The sequence below is a fragment of the Typopeltis vanoorti genome, chromosome 10 (genome assembly GCF_054136105.1).
Source record: "Typopeltis vanoorti isolate ZY-2024b chromosome 10, IOZ_Tvanoo_1.0, whole genome shotgun sequence".
NCBI lineage: Eukaryota > Metazoa > Arthropoda > Arachnida > Uropygi > Thelyphonidae > Typopeltis > Typopeltis vanoorti.
In genome coordinates, this window is record NC_143558.1 from 20,741,115 (window position 1) to 20,759,096 (window position 17,982).

Here is a 17,982-nt window from a genome sequence, read left to right on the forward strand (position 1 = left end):
ATCTTGGTATCTCTTCTAAGTCTGGTTCCTACTAATGAGACCTCAGGAAAGGTCAACTGGTCTGGGTGGTAGTGACCTTTCCCATAGTGCATAGCAAAATATTTGCTATTTATTGGCCTGGTTAGCTGCGTGATTAGCGTATTCGCTCTCCAGCCAAAAGGCTACGGGTTCGAATCCTACCATGGGCATGATGTTTGTGATTGTCTGTGAAAATACTAGTGGTGGTGGTGGTAGATGGCATTGGTGTAAGTGATGAAGGTGGTTGTGGAGTGGTGGTGGAGATGGAGAGTTGTAGAGTAGGTACCCTCCCTCGATGAGGCTTTGGATTCCTGGAGGTGTTATGTAATAATAATAATTTAAACAATAATAATTATTAAATTATTATTTTTTTGCTGGCCTGGTTGGCTGAGTGGTTAGCATATCCGCTCTCCAGCCAAAAGACTGCGGGTTCAAGCAGTGTGCGTGATTGTGAATCCTAAAATGAGGATTGCGCTAATGGAAACCCTGACCTAATTTCATGAATTCGAGTTACTTTTTTTTTATGACCATTGAATTCAACAGATGTCCGTCACAGTCATTAATGCATGTCATTTTGTTATATTTAGATATTACAGTTCGACTCATTCATGCCTTCAGGTTCAAATGTAAAAGTTTTATTGCTAAATTCGCTTACATCTTCCCGAATATACATCAAGCGTTGTTTGTGGTTTATTCATGAACGGGCATTGACCGATGTTTTAAGTATAGACGTCATTAGGAAGCGAGTGACAAAGGCGGACTTGTTCTCTTTTTAAAAGAACTTGCACTCCAAGAGTGAAATTAAGTGATTCCTGAAATGACTCGATTTTAAAAATTATCAAGTGCATTCCTCTCTCCACATATCACAGAGAAAGAGGAACAAGAGCCTTAAGTACTACTTAAGGCTCTTGTGTCTTTTTGTAAAATGTTTTGTGATATTATGTGTCGCCAATGGGAGACGGGAAGCTCATTAAACTTACCAGGATCACGAAAGGATGTCCTGAATTTTTGGAACATATTTAATTCTGAAACTGAAGCGACTTGTTTTGTGTTTGCATAGTGTGTTCACTGCCCTGTACATCAGTAGCCTCAGTATCCCATAATGCAAAAACATAGGGAGGGGCACTACCCAGACTGATTTTGACTTTTATTCAGGCCTCATCAGTAAGAGCTAGAGCTAGGAAGATACCAGGGTTAATTCAGAAATCATACTTTCTATGTACAAGGAGTAAAATATTGTATCATCACGTTAAATATCCAGTATCAAAGATAGTTGGGAAGTGTTTTTTTTTTTTTTTTTTTTATATGCTGGGTTACGAAGTATGTTGTGCTTGACAAGAAATGAAACCATGTTTTATTTATTTACCCAAGGCAGGCATGCATATTCGCTAGTTGTGAAAATCGGTGCAAACTTTATTGGCTAACGCTTAGGTAGACTAGTAGTAAAGTTGTGTATCAACATTTAATAATATAGTGATACGCCATTTTACTACTTGCGTAATAAAAAACATAACTTTCTGCATTGATTTAACCTTGGTCTCTCCCTGGATACAGCTCCTATTGATGACACCTCAAAAGGCAAAATCGGCCTGGATAATGATCCCTCCGATAATGCTTTTGCATTGTGAGATACTGAGGCAACTGACATGAAGTTCACAGCTTCTGTATACAGAATTACACGTTCTTGGATAAAGAACTGAAACAAGAATATAACTTCTGGTCAAGTATAATATACTTGCTATTCTATACATATTCCATACGTTATTCGTTCAAGATGTTTGAATTGCTTGCTGTCTATATCACAGAAATCAGTTTACACCCTTCCCTACAATCCCGTATTTTTTTTTTTCTTTATCAAGCATTTAGTTATGCATTTTTTAATTTATCTCTGAGGTTTTCATTTTTTTAGTACTCCTGTTTTTCGCGTAAGGCTGGAAATCAACACCCCATTATAAAGCCCATGAGATGATGAGTGGAGCGTGGTGTGCCATCTTGCGGTGATTTCTTGGAATTGTTACGTAGTGATAATTGAATAAATTGTATTTGTATGTGATCTTATTGTTAGATATTCGTATATAGTGAACTAATAATTATCACTTTATGCAAGTGCATTTGGCACTGTCTGATGTCTACAAAATACGTTATATGATCCATTTCTTTATCTTGACGCCTTTTGTATGCAAATTTGGTAAATTTATTACATGGATGCTTCGTGGAGTCCAGGAACTCATCCCGGACACCGTTCATCCCATGAACTTTCGTGTTATTACCACGAGAAATGTATTTTTATCTGTTGAGTGTGTTCTTTGGCAGGTTTGCCCGTTTTGTGGAAGAAAAATTCTATCTTCATATGAGACCGAATAACTCATTTTAAGTTGAAAAGCGTAAAAAAATGTTCTATATTGCCGTATTCTTATGTCGGTATGTATCTGATAAAGATCTCGTCCATGCATACATACTGTTTCCCCCCCACACACACACTTCGAGAGTTAAAAACCCAGGAGTGCATATGTTTAATATTCATTCACTTTTATATTTCTAAGCGGGTTTATTTGCATCACCTGGGTAGTAAAATGAATCATTTCTAGCCCTTCATTAAAATCATATAACATATAATTTTGTGATTCGTATAAAACGTTGTGTTCTACTGTGTAGATAAATATTCGCAAGTGTGTATACGCAAATCATACTAAATTAGATTACGATGTGCATCCTTCCGTAAAATTAATACGCCATTCGATTTGTTATTTACTCCACAGTTAAAAAAAAAAAAAAAAAAAAAAAAAATGTTGTCCTGGAATAGTCAACATTCTCTCTCGCTCGATCCATATTCAGATTGTATCAGGGCCGCCTCACCCCCTTATTTTTCGTATACTTTATGCTAATTTTGTCGCCCCGTGCAAATGCACGTCTTGCACCGTCGGCCCTAGACTGCATGATCATAACAAGCCATTGTGAGAGGTCCATGTTATTCACACTTCTTTATAAGAAGTGATCATACTTCTTATAACCAATTCACTGATATGCACTCACAACCATCTCCTGCGACTCGTTCACCATTCTCCAAGAAATAAAATATAGTGCTCAGCTAACCATATACTTCTTATTCAGATTCCAAGAGTGATCTGATCCCTTGTGGAATGGGGAAAAAAAAAAATTCCCATGCTGTTCTATAAAACCATCCTTGACCATCATACGGTTTTATCATATCCTCGCTTCCGTCATAAACCCACGATATACATCCTCGTACAATGTATATCGTATGCTTAATACCATCTTGGTCACCTTTCTCAGAACCTCTTCGCCACTTAATTCCTAATTTCATTAGTAATTTAAGGAGATTGAAGGAATGATACCTCACGGCGTTAAGTTATGTCTTAGCAACATCTAATCCCGCACACGTCAAATCTTCGTCTTTGAATACCGATTTTAAAATTCCGTCTGTTGAAAAAAAATTAATAATATGTAATATAGAGATTGATAGTTAAAGAAAACACTTCAGAATAAAGAACAGAAAATGGAAATAAATTAGAAGGAACTGTACAATGTGTGTAACCAAAACCCACATTCTTGAATATACTTTATTGATAACGAGGTTCATAAATATAATTCTTCCAGATGACTGAACTTGTAAATCATCAATTACAGTGCACCATTTCTCATTCGTTATGCAAAATAATTTATTAAAATATTATTATGCGAATTTTTCATTTTTGACATTTTCAGTTTTCACAAAAATAATAACAGATATTTATTATTAACTTCAATTGTTATTAGTAAAAAATCGAAGTTAATTAGTAAAATGTAACTCTTTGTGGCTGACAAATACTAATATTTGTAGACAAACCCTCTCCCCACTCCAAGAACTTGTTTTAACGATACTTTACAAACAAAGAGAAATAAAAACCAGCCGTCTCATTGTTAGCCAAGTTCTGGTCATGGCAGAATGCCATAAAGATACATATACATTGTTCTCGAGCTAATCATTATCGGCTCATACGTTTTACAATACTGTACTTCGTTAGCTATTATAATAATAATAAATGCAACCTTATATTAGTTGCATCTGAAATCAGATTTGTGTGCTCACTTGTTGACCGCCTATGTTTAAATTTAACTGACTTAATACACTTTCAATGATTAGATATTTTTAATAATTATAATATATATATATATATATATATATAACACTTTCAATTATTAGATATTTTTAATAATAATAATAATAATAATATATATATATATATATATTATTAAAAATATCTAATAATCGAAAGTATATTTAAAGCACTTTGGAATAAAATATCTAAATCAGTATTTAAGGCTTCACTCAGTCGTTTTTTCCCTTCATGTGACCTCTCTTAACGCTCTGAGAAGAATATTGAGCATCATTAGTTTAGAAAAACCTTCGAATTCTTTTCATTTAGCCGATTTCAGGCGAAAGTTTTTTTTTTTTTTTTTTTTTGGAAAGGATGCCTTAAGCACGCGATACACTCGATTTCTGCGAGCATGAAAAATAGTTCTAGTTATCCTGATCATTCCACCAGAAAACAAGGTACATAAAAAGAATATAATTGTTTGCCATAATTTAGTTACTGCGTATTGTGAACTTCGTTGGATCTTTGCACACTTTGATTACACTAATTCTCTCCCAAAAAAAAATGATTTTATACATGTGTATGTATACAGCTTATCGTGTGCAAGTTACAATGAGAAACTTGATACTAACGTCTAATTTAATATCTAGAAACATGCGAATTATTTAATTCGCATGTTTCTAGATATTAGATATTAGTTGGTTTCTGAATTTCGATATTGACCCTAAATAGTTATCTAAATTTCGTATCTACTACACAACTAAATTAAAGTTTATACTTATTTTAGTCTGGAAATATATGTATTTCTAAATTACCGAGAGTAACATATCAGAAATTAAAAAGTTTCTCATCAATTTTAGACAGCAGCAGATTGTAAACAAAACCAAGCGCTAACGTTTATTATTTTACTGATAGAACTGACAATTACATGTATGAGACACTGATGCTCGTTTGCTTTTCTACGAAGAGTTATTACATAAACACCTTCAAATAAGTTTAATACAACGCCCTCTTTCATTTAATTTACACTCAATGATTTTTAAAAATTGTATTATAATTTACTAACCTTTAAGAATTAAAACCACTAAAGCACCTTACAGACTGTTTTTTTTTTTTTTTTTTTTTAATGCTATGTGTATATCAAAATAAAGATATTACAGATTTCAAAATAATTTTTACGGAGGAAGATTTACGAGATTTTTCCAAATCTTATTCTGTTGAATAAAACTACTTGTCACAGCTGGTAAATCTGGAATCGGAGTTATTTGTAAACTTATCAAATAGAGGAATATGAGTTGCCTTGCTGTATTGTACCTCACTCTTGCTGTTTTACTGTGCCTTAAGGTATCCTACCAGACAAGCGGCATTCCTTCATTAAAAGTTATCATAAATATATCATTCGTTACCTTGATGTATAACCTACTACAAGCTCATTGAACCCTACTTAAAAGTTCAGTGTATCGAGTTCTAATTTATGGATTAAAGATGTCGGCATTTATCCAAGTTGACGTATGTTACATTTGTGTGTATTATTATTATTTTTAACTATGTAGTTCAGACTTCGATTTACAGAGAACTTGCTTCTTAATGGCAAATTACTTGATTTTTTTTTTTTTTTTTTTAACGATAACTGTTCATCTCATTTTGTTTTTACTGGCTTTAGAGAATGAACCCGCAATCTTTTAGCAGGACTACTTTGTACGGTTCCATATTTAACATAAAGGATGAACCACATTTCATCGAGAACGGCCTTTTTATCTCTTGACCCACAATCAGACACGCATTCTTGACCGTGATCCAAAAAAGAAAAGTGACCCAGTTTTTCATAAAGCACGATAAGGCAGCAGAGATGCTGACTTAAGATATAGGTTCATATCAGAACATCAACGTGAACGCAAGTAATATTTATAGATTGTAGTTATATCTTTAGTCCCAGATTAAGCAGCTACATGCATAATCTGTAATCTCTGACAGTACTTGTAGACCTCTCCGCTTAGAGCAGTGTCATAGAACAATTACGCCAGTGTGGTAACTGTCATAAAGCGAAATATAGTCTGTGAATGCGTATAATTTTTAGCGATAACACTCCAGTATTTTCTTCACCTGTAGATACCATTGAACAGGTACTTGAGAAAGAAGAAAGGGGGAGATCAACTATTTACCGATTTTCAAAAATAAATAAATAAATAAGGAATGAAACACTTCAATCTATTCCTTTTTGGGGAATGCAAAATCATTAGGTCTTCACAAAAATTCCAAAGCACTGAGGAATGTAATGACTTCGGGATTGTTTCTTCGCGTTACAACATGTCCATGTACATATCTGGAACTTTATGGAACATACCTCGTATTTTATTTTGGGAAGGGAAGGTCATGGACCTTCCCTTCCCAAATGTGGTATAACTTTGTATTTTACAAACATATCATGGATATATTTGTAGAAAGATTACCAAAACAAGCCTTAAAGTACAAACCATTAGGGAAAAGAATACCAGGACGTCCTCTTAAACGATTCAACGATGACGTCTAAGGCCACGCTAGGCCTAAATCCTCGATATGCATGATGATGATCATGGATATCCACCCAAGGTTTCATTGCTACTTTCTGTTAATGTTTTTATTTCTAATTGGTCGGCTATATGGCAGGTCTCTTAATTTTATGAGATTCTACGTTTTTGCCTTTCTCCCGGAAACTCAGGTTTTTTCATCCCGCATACAGACAAATCGTCCTTGAGAACACACGCAATTTTACAGACAAAAATACTAGTGGTGGTTGTGGTCAGTAGATGGCTTTGGTGTAGGTGATGATGGTAGTTGGTGGATTGTAAATGTTTGCAGTGACCAGGTTGGATTGGCTCCATTTTACACGTATTTCTTGGAACGCTTGCCCCTCGTAAAACGGGAGTTACCTGTGCGGTGTACAAAAGAAACGACAAACGGCTGCAAAAATTTCCATATAAATTTAATCAGTAGACTTCCCCCAATAACAGGCAACCGGAACTGTTTGGGTTAAATTCGTTTTTTTTTTATTTTATTTATTTATTATTATTTTTTTTATTAACGGATTAACTGAAAAACTTTCTTACTCTATAGATCGAGAGCATCGCACTGAAACAAACAAAATAATAATAAAAAAAAAACACTTAGCTATTCACATAATCGCGTGCTATATCGTATACCTCATTTAAAAAAGCGGCGTTTAGGCCATCAAGCTTTAATAATCAGAATGACCTTGCTGTTTAGGAAGTCATTTATGCATTTCAAAATTTTTCCGATCTAATTTGCAGGTGGTGTTGTGCGTGAAATCTGCCGGAAGCTGTCAGTATAGCGAAATAACGAGAATCATGTTACACCGACATTTAAAACCTTTTTATTCTTTTAACACAAATGTATGTTGTACTTGCTTCGGATTTTCCTTGTTTCGTGGTAGAAGTACAATGATAAATGTAATAGACTAACTTTATGGGACGTGCCGATCTTTGAGATAGATAAGCTGTAGGTATGCGGTCATGTAACGTTTTTTTTTTTTTTAACTCACTTACAACAGACTGAATTTGAATTCTGAGCACCGTGTTGTCTTGAATGTTTGTAAAAATATTTAGGACGCTGTAGATGATCCCAACCATATAAAATCAGTATCATACTATTTTGTTGATAAAGAACGATAATATATTAGGGTTCTTCCTACTACATTACTAAGGTGGCACTTGCCAAAATTAATGGCGTACTAGAATTTAATTTACTCTTTTGTTTTTTTATTTTACTTTTTATTCGCCTCTCAGTCGGAATAACTTGAGTTAACTAGAAAACCGTATATGTTAAGAATGTTTCCTTGCAACTCAAAGTTTTATTTAATTGTTTTTCATTCTACAAAATAGACAGACTGGCCTCAGAACACACGAAATCAAAACCTATATTTCTTGAACATCTTCCGCTACATCCTAAAGATGCTTAATGAAATTGAGCTTCTGCAACTGAGGGTACCAGTCCATTTAAATTCATCCCCCTAGTCTTATCCCTCATAATATTGGCACTGATCCTATAACATCCCCACCCCTCCTTTTTTTTTTTTTTTAATCTCGGCAAAATGTATATAAAGACTTGTCCCTCAGTGGCGCACTCAGGATTTAGTCTTAGAGGGGGGGCCCAAGCACTCAAGATTTAATCTTGGGGGAGGCGAGTTGAGTAGACGATTTACGAATACACACTACGCATTGCATACTACCTATGACTCAGCATCTGCATTGATCGCCAATCCATGACAAATAGTATAGAAATAGAAGACACGACATAAATTAAAAAAAAAATCAATTTTAATTAGGAAAAGATTTTTTGAAAAATTTTCTAGTGTTTATATCCTTTTTCTTTTGGGGGGGAGGCCAGGGCCCCCTCCCTGGGTGCGCCACTGCTGTCCCTTGTGTGTTAAACTTGTTCATATTCACTTATTTGGTTATGAAATAATGATGGATTTGAAATATTCTCTATTTTTATAATCTTGGGGCTTGTATATTTTGTTTATAAACTATATTTTGGGATGGATTCTGTGTGTTACTTGAGCGTACTTTATTTTTTAGAATGCTCATTGTGTGAGATAAATTACGAAAATATTCATTTCAGCGCATTCAACTTGTAAAAGGAATTGGTGCATGTAAATTAAAATCTTGGTTTTGCATAAGCCTGAATAAAAGTTTCGACCTCAATAAAGGTCGAAACTAGTCTGGGTAGTGGCCATCCCTTAATGCATAACATTATACATATCTGCAAGGAGATGTGTTTTGCATTATGGGAGATACTGGGATAGGAAGGTGGTTAGCTTGGTCCACCTTTGCTACGAGTTTCCTGGTGTTGTACTACATTACTGGGATCAGTAGTACCTACTTTACCCCAGTGGGGTAGCACAACACCATATTCAGTCCTGAAGATATTTTCAGGCGCAAACTTTGTTTGTTCACACTTGGATAAAGGATTAAACTAAATTTATTAAAAGTTGTTTTTGAATGAGCCTAGTTGTTGTTTGACGTGCTAGCTTTTTATGCGGAATGTAGCACAAGTGAAAAAGTGGGGGGGGGGGGGGTAGGACGTCATTGCACCACTTCACTCAAGGGAAGAATTTCGATGAGTGGCCTTCAACTATATTTTACTGGTGGGGGGGGGGGGGATTACGATTTCATAGATCTTGGAATCCATTTAATGTTATGCTACTATTTGCATTGATTCTTTTGGACATACCCAACAATTCATCGACTTAAACTATGTTTTGGACCATAATTTTAACTAGCAGCCAGTGCGTATCATCAGGATACTTGTTGATAGCTGAAAGTATGCTCGGCGCTCGAAGTATTTTAAGTATAATCGACAAAAAAAAAAAAAAATCTACCGGATAGCGTTTCATTTAAGTGCTTTCATTGCTAGACCGATTTTAATTTTCGGTATTCGTTTGTTATTTAAATATATGTAATAGATGCCGATGTTTACTAAAACATAGCGATTTGTTTAGCATATAAACTTAAGGAAATATGCTTGCGTTGTGTATCTGTTGTGTACAAATCATTCTGGAACTCTGGCTGGCTGAATTTTTCCAATTTAGTACTTCGCAAATTCTTACAAAAAAATTGTTGAGCCGTCTAAATTGTTCAATTAATCGGGCTGAACGCGAACTTGCGTATTCTAACATATGACTCCTTATTGACCGAATGGAGTTTAATAAAATATAATGGTTGTCAATATAATAGCAAGCCAAATGTTTAGGAGTCAAATATTTGATTCAATGATGTCATTGAAGCGCGCGCGCACACACACAATGGAACTGGTTATTTTAATCGCTTTGCGATATAATTAGATTTGCAATAGTCCATTTTTTCCCTTTATTTTTAAATACATTGATGTCCGCAAAACACTGGTATTTAAATCTAATTTTATTTATTTATTTCTTTTATGAAGACGCATATACGCGGAATACTTCAGCTTTTTAACTCCGGAGGCCATTAAAATAACAGGATGTCTACACGCTGCTTCAAAACAAAGACGTGCTTGTATACCATGAAAAGTTAGTGTTTATCATACTTGTTACTCTTTTTTTAAATCGCCATTACTTGCGAATATTACTTTAGCATAGTCATTTTTGGACTTGAGAAACTATTGTTTGAACTTGATAATCTGAGAAAAGAGTGGGTTGCCTTCAGCTTGAAGTAGACGAACTAGAATGATGACGTTAATCCTCTTATGCGTCATAGACTAAAATACGTCACGCATATGACTGCACTAGGAATGAATTTCTCAGTATACCCACCTGACTGAACAAACACTGCATGCCACACTGTTCAAGGGTAATTTGGGCGATTTTTACTGGTTCATATCAATTATCAAGAATAGTCTGAATAACATCTGTAACTTAAGAATGCCATGGGTGACTTCACGATACTTGTATTGCCTTCTGAAGAGAGATGTAACTAAAAAAAAAAAAAAAAAGACATGGGGATAACAACGCTTTTAAAAATATTTATCCTTCAGTTTTTAATGCAGATATGTAAAAAATTAAATATTTTTTAAATAACTAAATAAAAATATTAAAAAAACTTGCGTTGTTTTAATGATCGCTTTTTCCGCAGTTTTTTTTTTAATATTATATATTATTTTTTACGTATGGGAAATTATTTTTGTAAACTTACATTAGGCGAAAAAAAATTCACAATACTGTTTCCAATTTAAATTACAATAATTTTTTCACCCTAAATTTCCAGTTAGTAACAATTTGAATATGCTCTGTAATTCCGATCATATAAAAAATCTTTCGTGTTTGTTTAGACATGATTATTTAAGTAGAACCATTTTGTTCCTTCCAAATCAGCAATTTACCCATAGTTGAATTTTTTTCAGTTGTATCCCAAAAGAAATTTAAGTCAGTGTCAGCGAGAGCGTTTTAGTTCAAGAAATCCTTTATATACAACGAATAAGATTTGTTTTTAAACATATTCCTGTAGAAAAGTATAGCTACTGCCTTATTTTTAGTAGTTTCGGATTTTTCGCGCCAATTTTCGCAATGCTTTTAATATTCTAAATTAGAAGGAAGAAAACGTACATTTCACCAATGTTATTAAAGAACTTTGTCGTTTGGTAGACGTTTAATGGACGACATCTTGAATTATGAAAATTTCGCGGAGTACTGTGTCAAAGGTATTGATGTAAAAAGTGAGTTTATTCCACGCTATATTTGTAAAATTTGGCAGAACTTGTCCGGTGCTAAATTTCTATCTAAACTTAAGTTGATTGATTATTGGAAAAGATTTTTCCAATTTTCAATAGTCTAATTTGTATAAGGAGACATTGATCTAAGAGTTTTATTTTTATTTCATTTTTTTTTTTTTATAAGCCGGTATTACGACTGGCTCTTTAATATCAGATGGAAACATGCCAACCATCAGTGATAATTTTAAAATGTACAGTAAGTGTCACATTAATGATGTACATCTGGCACACGCCTAGACACTATTGCATTGTATCCTGAAGTTTTTAGTCTTGGTGATTCATTTTCACATGGAGAAGCGATGCGTAGAATTATCGGTTCTTTTACAGTGTGATTAACTTGGGTGGTTTTAAACATTCCATAGATTTGTCACTGACCGGGACAAAATAATAATTGAATTCGTCATCTAATCTCTTTTCATTTACTGCACTCCTATCTTTAAATGCGATAAGAGTTGGCTGACGCATATCTTTACACTTAACTTATTCACAAACTTCCACTGTTATCTAAAATTGCCTTGGAATTTTAGGAATTCATGGTAGTAATATTCCTTCGTTACTTTTTTTTTTTTATTTAAAATATATTTGATTCTATAGTATTTTAAGCTCTCATTGATTTCGTTTTTTTTTTTAATTTTTTTTTTAATGTAAGTTAGTCTCGTCCTTTATTTAATATTTTGATCCATTTATAATACGAATTATCATTATTTGTTTCAGTCTTTATCAGTTCCCAGGTGCCAATATTTAGATCACATTTCAATACTCTCCAGTCAGTTTGGTAAAGAAGTATTCTCCGTGAGAGATTGATTTAGAACTGTGCTCGAATTTTGCTTCTGCTTACAATCGTAGCAAATTGCGTGATCGATACATGATATACTACCATTGAATTCTCTAGTGTAAATGTATTGTTTGAGACATGCATGGGTTACTAATTCCATATAATCTTTAGAACAGCTGCTGTTATAATATTGCCAAATTTGATCTCCAATTCTTGTTCTCTGTAATAATATACAGATAATACTGATCGCAGCATATTTGTTTCTCTAACGTTCCACTTTTTGATTAATTAACTGAAAATATATTTTCAGTTAATTTTCATTATCTTACGCTATGAAAGTTAAAAAAAAAAAAAACCAGTGAGTATAAAAATTAATTTTTATATTTACGTAGACCATGCACAAATGTTTACTTTCAAACTGTAATCGTGACATGCATATATGTAATCGCGAAATTGGGCCATGACCGTAAAACGCATGATTACTACTGCCCTGACGGCATCGAGATAAGAGCCAGAAAGAGGCTAATCATTGGAATCTTTTGTCATTGCAGTTGTATCCCATGTTTATTCTTAAAGCATCAGTGCCAACGCTCCCATCTCTCAGTATTTGTTTCTCCGTCGCCAGTGTTTTTTTTTTTTTTTTTTTTTTTTTGCAACTCCATTTTTACATTCCTAAATTCTGTATTCGTATAAATTGGAAATAGCAAACAGAACGTTTAGATTTAATTTTAGCAGCTCTTTCAATATTCTAAACTGGAAGGAAGAAAATGTACATTTCATCAATGTTTTTAAAGAACTTTGTCGTTTGGTAGTCGTTTAATGGAAGACATCTTGAACCTCGTCGATTCTTTTAGCACTGCTGGGTTTTCAAACGCCAGTAATAACTTAACTCATTATATCAGTGCTTTTGTTTTTCTTGGAGCTGTAAAGACATTCCTGTGGATTGATTTTTTTAGAATCTGGTTTTACTTCCTACATCATTAACAAATACAACGTAGTACTAAGTATTTGTTGCACAAAGGGAAAAGAGACAGTGGTATAGCCTTGGTATAGCCGGTTTGCACAGAAGTTTTGTAAGCAGACGTTAAGTAGATGCTAGAGAGAACGCCTATTGGACAATAATTGATACCGTATGTATCAGTACTTTTTTGTTGTTTTTCACGGCTGAGTTTGCAGCAGGAAGTATTTGTGCTTCATAACTAGCAGAACGAATTGCACAATTTTAACTGTTTACTTCAGGCAGTGTTTCTGGCTTGGAAGATCACATCTGTAAGGAATTGCAAATAATTTTGGATTTAAGATGTACATATTTGTGTTATTTATGTACTTGTTGCGTAGGGCTCAGACAAAATGGATGGCAGTGGTACGTTATCGGTTAAAGGTATGTAAATACATATATTATTTGAGTACGTTGCCATTGTAATCCGACTAGACCTATTTTTATTCCATTGCCTTTTAGAAAAGCTCTGTTGTATACAAAAGCATGTAATTTTGATGTTTTTAGAAGAAGAAAAAAATACTAGGCCTAATAATACGAAATTTACACTCATAATTAGGTTTCCTTATTTATTCGTTGAATTTTTGTTTTAAATTTTATTTAACAGCTTCTAAGCGATCTAGTTGGTTAATAGGAAGGCTTGGGAATATTTGAAATAATTGTTTAATACATGCTTGAACCTCCATCTGCCTGTACACAAGCCTCGCTTATTTTGTTAACGATGTTTAATCCCAAGTTCATTACTGACAGTGAATTCGCTCTCGCCAGCTTTAGATATCGGAATGAAGAAGGCGAACGATTTTGTTCCTTGGTCAGAGCCTTCATTAAATCTCGGAGTGAAAGTAATCCATAAACGATTTTAGTCATTTCATCAATCACGGATAAGCAAAACGCCTCTTGGTACTTCACAATTGATTCCTCCACCTTTCGTTTCTGTCTTTTACGGCGGATTCGCTTTCATATACGACAGTAGTATTCAGAGCCGGCGCTAGGGTCTCTGCCGCCCGCATGCAATTTCTATCTAAGCGCCCCTGTAACGATCCGGGCGTGTGTGGTTCTTTTACTATAATAAATTTTTAAATTATTTGAAATTTCTTAAATAAATTTTGACAGAACAGCTACACGTTGGTTCACTAAATGTAACGAACCGGCGGTGTTGATTAGGCAGGATAATCGTTAAAAATCCGAATATTCAAAAAATTCTCAAAAGTTAAAGCAAATTTTGATAAAGCCACTTCACTTTAATCGTTGAATATAATGATACAAGGATTATAGCCTTCTCACCGACCCGAATCGCTCACAAAATTAAAATGAATTTTAATTAAAGTTAAAATTTATTTGAACTAAAGTTTAAAAAATTCTTGCATTTTAGAAGTTACTAAATTTTTAGTAACTTGTAAAAATTGTTTAATATTTTTTATAAGTGGAACTATCTTTTAGGAAAATAAAAGAAACTCAAGATAGATGAGAAAATAAGAAAAGAATTCAGAAATAATTAGAACATTTAATATAAGTATTCAAAAAATGATATCTTTACAGAATAACAAAATAAATTAAATTACATAATTATACTTGAAATTTTTTTAATTAAAATTTTAGGGGTTTTGATTTCATATTCACAAAATTAGAAATAATGGTGTTAACGTCTAATTCCGCACATATATCATTTTCAATAGCTATTAACGCCAAACTAACAAGCTTTTTTTTGTGACATACTTGTTATTAAGTAGATTTTAATCAATTTCAACTTGGAAAAGGAACGTTCACCACTCGCTATACTAACAGTTAATGTTAATAGTATTCTTAAAGCAATTGAAAAGTTAGGGAAAGATAAATTATTGGACACAATAAAATTAAGAATATCGAAAGGCTTTTGAATATTTAAATTATCCTTCCGAAAAATATCCCGGAAAGCACATAATTCGTCATATAGTTCTATTGCATTTACGTCTTTATTGTTGCCGTCCTTCAAGAGAATTTCTAAATCGTTATAATTTTTTCGTAAAACTTCGTTATTAATTTGTAGTAACCTATACAAGAAATTGAAATTATCAAAATATGTTTTTGGCTGTTCAAAACGTTCTATTAACGAACACATTGCAACATCTAGAAGTGTATAAAACACATTCACTCTAAATTTATCTTCTGGCTATTGTGGCGTTTCGTCGTGATGCTCGTAGTCAAATTGTCGTGTCTTCTATCGTCGTCGAACTTCCGTACCAATTTTAAATTCTTGTTCTCCATCCACATCTTCCCTCAGTTCTTTTGCCGTTTTTAGAACTTCTTTAAAATTTGTATCTGATCGATACTCTTGTAAGAATATTTTTAAGTTTTCGATAGATTCTTAAGCAAGTGTAATGTTCATATTTTTGTCTTGAAGCATTTTACTCACAGGGTTTATTCTGTTAAGTAAATCATGCCCAGTTATAAGAGAGCAAATAAATTTGTAGTAATTTATTTTAGCACATAATGTTTGTGCTTCATGCTGAGTTTCTTTATTAAAATTTTCATTATTTAAATTTTCAAAACGTGCATCGTAAATTTCTCCTAACTGATATCGTAGAAGGTGGATTGCATTAATTTTACTTTCCCATCGCGTTTCTGATGGCTGTTTCAATGTTAATTTTTTATGAATTTTAAAAGGATTGCCCAACGTTTGTAAGAGAATGAAAAGAAATTGTATATTTCTTGAATAATTGCAAATAAACTAATTGTATCTGCATTCACTTTGGCTGCATCGTTGATGATTAAATTTAGAGTATGAGCAGCACACACTTTTTAAGAAAAAGCTCGAGGATTTTTGTTCAAAAGCAAATTTTTGGAGCCCATATTTTTTCCCTTTCATATTTGCCCCATTGTCATACCCTTGACCTTGAATTTCTTCAATGGGAATGTTCCATTATTGTTGCACATAACTGTGGAATCTGATATATCTGCAAAACCTAAAAAGTTTTCCTGATCTTGACAATTCCATTGTCACAGGAAACAAAGCGAATAATAATGGTCATTTGTTCTGTTTTACTTGCATTAGGTGTGCAGTTTAAAATTATGGAATAATATTTAGATTTTCGAATTGATAATAAAATTCTATTCCTGATTGCGTTACTTAAAGTTTCCAATATTTCATTTTGACTGTCTTTACTCAAATAGTGTACTCTATTGTTTCGTTGTAGGGCCCTTTCAACATGATTTTCCATAACGGGATCAAACTTCGCAAACAGTTCGACTAATTTTAAAAAATTGCCGTTATTCCTTTCATATAATTTATCAGATGATCCGCGAAAAGCTAAATTTTGGCTACCAAGGAATTTTATCATTTCAATCAAGCGTTCTAAAACACTCGTCCAATGTTTCTTTTCCATTTCATACATGCTTTGAGTCTGACAATCAATAGTAGTTCTGTTTTTTAAATTTTTATCAAGTTCCTTCCATTTTAAGAAACTTTTCATGTGAGTTAAACTAGTCTCATGTCTATCAAAGTTGTACTTACATTTCTCCAATCGTTATAACCTTCTACAAGACTACTTGATTCAGTAGGTGCGAAAAGTTTGCAACAAAATAAAAAAAAAAACAGAATTTAAAGTTTCGAAATAAATGAGTCATGTTCTTGGCACGAGCTCCCCGTTTTCCATTTTTCTATTATAATACGTCGCCAAATTTACGACCATATGTATCTCTGGTATATATTATATTTTTCTTTTGAACAGGCCCTATTTCAATTAAAACAACTCGTAATTTTTCATCAGTATTTCCCCATTCACCTGAATCTTCTAAATTTACAGACCTAACAATGTGTTAGTTTCGTGGTCAACTACAACTAAATCTTCTCCTAACTGTTTTAACTTAAATGTCCTAACTTGAATCCTGCGTCTTGTTATCTTGTTCAATAATTCATTCATGAAAACTGGATGATGTGCACGGTTCTTCAACTCGGATTTCTGATGTATCGAGTTGGTTACAATCTGCATCAGAATATTTTAATATTTTAACAAATTTATTAAGAGCCCCAGTTTGTTTCTTAATATCTTCTTTTGCAGCATGACGTGCACCGGATAACTTTTTTTTTTTAATTTTTGATTTTATTTCTATTTTATACCTACAAGAAATTATTACACAACACGAGACAGAGACGAAATAATAGTCCGTACTGCACTACTGTCAGTAGCCTACTGAGATGCGTACCATATCACTGGTCAACTAGCAACAAATGCTTTGTACGAAAATTCGTTACTGCGTATAAAAACTGTTCACCGTTTCACTTTAGATAGACTGCAGTAGACACAACATTCTGCAGGCAAGCATTTAGCCCTCTCGCTGCAAAATTGTAAACAGCCGGCTGATCAAAGAGGCGGCAATATACTTTTTTTTTTAATTTTTTTTCGGTGTATCCGGCCTTATTTATTTTAATATTGATCATTCTAAGAATTTTTTGTTTTTATGATAAAAATTTTGTTTCTTAAAAATGAACTTATGAACCGTGCTCCTGCGGCGGCGCCCCCCTTCGTAGCGGCGCTCGCATGCTCTGCACGCCCGCTTCCGTCGGTCCTGGTAGTATTGAACGTCTCCCTTGGTCATCCTCCATCCTTGAAACATGCTTTTTCTCTAAGTTTCTATGCATTTTCGCTATTCGATCTACGGTGTATAGCATTCAGAATTTTTCTAATATCTTCCTTATATGATCTAATCTCCTACATCCTTATACTAATCAAGAAATTAAATTTCTTTAGCTATACAAACTTTTTTTTATTTTTTCACGTATGTCTTGAATTAGAAAAAAAAAGAAGTTGTCCTTTTCACATCACTGGAGTCAAAGATGACGCATACCAAATGCTAGAAATTTTGTTGGATAA

At 33.5% G+C, this 17,982-nt stretch overlaps 1 protein-coding gene across 3 annotated transcripts in view; it reads left to right on the forward strand.

The window, feature by feature from the left end:
• The window catches only part of mbt (serine/threonine-protein kinase PAK mbt), a 116,408-nt gene that overhangs the window by 16,711 nt on the left and 81,715 nt on the right, over positions 1 to 17,982 (forward strand). Inside the window, exon 2 of one of the 3 annotated variants that reach the window (XM_090399151.1) lies at positions 10,056 to 10,161. The exons of 1 other annotated variant lie outside the window; for it this stretch is intronic. The gene's annotated coding sequence lies outside the window, so the exon portion shown is untranslated. Of the gene's footprint in view, positions 1 to 10,055; positions 10,162 to 12,883; positions 13,517 to 17,982 lie in introns of those variants that run through there. One more of the 3 variants, XM_090399150.1, reaches the window with a different exon arrangement.